Source organism: Lathyrus oleraceus, chromosome 2 (assembly GCF_024323335.1).
Source record: "Lathyrus oleraceus cultivar Zhongwan6 chromosome 2, CAAS_Psat_ZW6_1.0, whole genome shotgun sequence".
NCBI lineage: Eukaryota > Viridiplantae > Streptophyta > Magnoliopsida > Fabales > Fabaceae > Lathyrus > Lathyrus oleraceus.
The window spans coordinates 178,695,703-178,699,320 of NC_066580.1; positions in this window are offsets into that span (position 1 = coordinate 178,695,703).

Consider the following 3,618-nt stretch of genomic DNA (forward strand, 5'->3'; position numbering starts at 1 on the left):
CAAAGTTCAGTTTGTTTCTAGCACCACCTGTTAGAAGTTGGTCTATTACTGATGCCTACGATCAAAGTCCATCTTTGTTGGCACATTGATATATTTTTGCTATGCTTGTCCTGATATTTCCTATAAAAAATTTTGTATGACTATTTCGTTTAAAGGAATTCCCTAGAAGATTGGATGATTTTCTTATTAGAAACTCCAAAAAAAATTGGATGAATTCTTTATTAAGAATCTCCAAAGTTTGCATGGATGATTTTCTTATTAAAAAACTCCCAAATTTTTGTCTTGGATGAATTCCATCTTAGAAATCTCCAAAATCTTTGATTAGATGAATTTATTATTAGAAATATTCAGAACTCTCAGGTATATTCTAAAGTGTATCTTTGTCATCTTTAACTAGTTGAAAAAACCACTTTTGATATTACCCAACAATTTTCTCCAACCTGATTGTTATCCCTAGTGAGTCTCTCACCCTTTTTATTATTTTCATTCCTTGTGGACCACCATTAGCACATATACCCATTATTCCCCACAGGTCCATCTTTCATTCCCCATCCATCATAAAACATCTTGTTAGGATTCATCTTGTATCACATCTGTCATACCCCAAAATTTACCCGTTAATATTACAAGGCATTTTTCAAGGCACTCCAGCTTATTTTTCAAGACATTGACCTTAAAGGAACCAAGACCCAGCTCACAGATGGTCCAATCCAGAAAATGGCCCAAACTGGCATGCTCGCTAGGCGAGCAACTCCTTCGCCTAGCGAACCCTTCGCTATGCCACTCGCCTAGCGAAGCTTGCGAATACCAGAAAATTCTGGGCTTCATTCTGAGCCCATTAGGTCATAAAAAGAGCATTATAAATACCACAACTTCAGTCAGGAAAAGGGGAAGGAAAAACGGAAGGAAAACGGAACAGAGGGAGACGAACCGGAACCCTAGCAATCAAACCTTGGAGGCTAACCAAGAGAATTCAGAGCAACCCTAAAGGAAACCCTGAAGGCAACTCATCTGCACAAAGTTTACCTCCACCCAACTCAATCCGATACCAAAGGTGATCTGCCAATTCACCGTTGCAATTCGATCGCGAACAGGTTTGCGCATCACTACTGTTTTATGCTTCCAATCTGTAATCTCTAAATACATAATGCATCATGATTGAATTTCTGGATAGGTAATTAGAGTTTGCATGTGAGTTTAAATATGCCTGAATATCCTGAATGTTTGATCATGTTATTTCTGTAATTGAATGCCATAGGGCGTGCAGCATGCTGAGATCGTACTGTTCTGAAATTCAAAACCCGCAGCCGCTCGCTAGCACATCGCTAAGCGAGCATGTAGCTAGCATTCGCTAGGCGAGGCAGAGGCGAACGTGACAGTCGCTAATATTTTGGTTGTTCTGTTCTATGCTTATCTGATCTGTTCTATTTTAATCATACGTTATTTTGCCTGGTATTCCTACTGCTGTGTTTCTTTTGCGGTGTAATCCTCGATTGCACCCCCAGTTGGTATTCTGACCTGTTTGCTGAATATTGTAAGGACTCACATACTCCCGAAGAGGGTAGCTTGCTAGGTATCCCACTTTATTTATGGGATACCCTTGAGGAGATTCATCCTAATTACTTAATTGATTTTAATGTAATTATTTAATTGATTTTAATGTGGAGATGCATCCTAAATACTTAATTAATATGGACCTAATTACCTAATTGATTACAACTACCTAATTGATTGTGAAATATTGCCTTTGAATATGTGATCTTGGACCTCTCTTTGTTGCCCTACGGTACTACGGTATTATGGTCATGTCCCGCGAGTGTGGGGATACCCTTAGTAAAGACCCTTCGATTAAATCATCATGTCCCTATAAAATAAATCATAGTGCCTCAGATGTTGCCTTCGAATATATGATTTTTGTCCCTCGATGACCCTTCATTGTAGCCTACGGTTAAATGATGATTGTCCCTTCGAATGCTAAGGTATCCTTACAAATGTTGCCTTCAATGACCAAACGATGACCCTACGATGTCCCTTTACATCCAAAGGATAAAACTACTTATTTCTCAATAGTAAGGACAGTTTTACCCTCATAAGGATAGGAAATGCCCATAAAGACCTTAGGCAGGTATAACTCTTAATTGCCGGCTCACCACCTAGAATATTTTTCATACCTCACACTTTGCAATTACTAGAAAATCACCACTTGGTATACATTCGTACTAGAATCATTGCCAAGTTATATTTTTCTAAACCGCTTTCCAAATTAAACAAGATAAATACTTTGTATACATTCGTACAAGAATCATTACAAAGTTAAACTCTTTTTTTTTTCAAAACATTTTTAAGCAATTCACAGATACTTTTTTCAGACAAACATAAGTGATCCAGCAATTAAGAGCCCATGGATAACCATGGATACAAAGGGTGCTAACACCTTCCCTTTGTATAATGTACCTCCCGAACCCAAAATCTGATTAAGGTCTTTCCTGTTCTTTTCCACCTTTCCTTATTGGATAAAAGAAAAGTCGGTGGCGACTCTTGCTAACCGCGACATTTGCTTTCCAAAGCAAAACACACAAAGTCAGTTCACCGTATGACAGAACTGGCGACTCTGCTGGGGAACCTTAAAAAGAGAGGTTACCTTAAAAAACAAGATCACTTATTCAAATTGTCTGATTTACTTTTAAGGGATTGCTTGGGTATTTTATGCTTGAGTGAAAGATCCTACACCCGGATCTAGTGTACCTTAGGTAAGTAGCAATAGATCATCGCGACTATCTGGCGTATACTGGAATGGTCAAAATGATGGCTACGGTTAATGTGACACTTTGGATGTCCTGATGTTCCTCATGCTTACTTGAGGAAAAATTTGGCTTCCGTGTGGTGTCATCAAAGCATTAACCAGACCTTTAGAACCCTAATTGACTCATCCTAGCCATTAGAAAGTAGTGAGATAACTGACTTCGGTTCCGACTGGGGTTGGTTGAGACTCGATACTACACTCTTTGAGATTGGACTTTAAGGAAATTTCGGTCAACCACTTGGTGTTGCACTGAAGTGGACTTAAAGGAAGGTCAATGATTTGAGATCCTTCTAGAACCCGGTTACTATTCTAGGACAGGTTGAACCAACCAAACTTCAGTGGGGAGGGTACTTACCTATGGAACTCATGCAAGCCTTAAAACCTAGGAAGGATTGTTGTGTGACTTGTTTGTATTTGTTACTTACTTAACAACACAACATCATAACATCATAACATCATAACATCATAACATCATGGCATTGTACTAACCATTTCAAGGACTTAGGGATTTAGCTTTGCTCTGTTAAACAGGTTATGGCTTCCAGGAAGACCATCCGGATCAATTTTGTAGCAATCTCTCCTCAACTAAAGGATTTGGTGTCAGAGCTTCCCGATCATGCTCAGTTCATCAAGAGACATGGTTCTATCCTCAATTTGGTTACCACTGGTTTCAAGGAAGATATGATGAGAGTTCTATTCCAGTTCTTCGATCCTAAACATCATTGCTTCACCTTCCCAGATTATCAGTTGGTGCCCACGTTAGAAGAATTCTCCAGGCTGCTTGGGATACCTATTCTTGATCAAACACCTTTCAG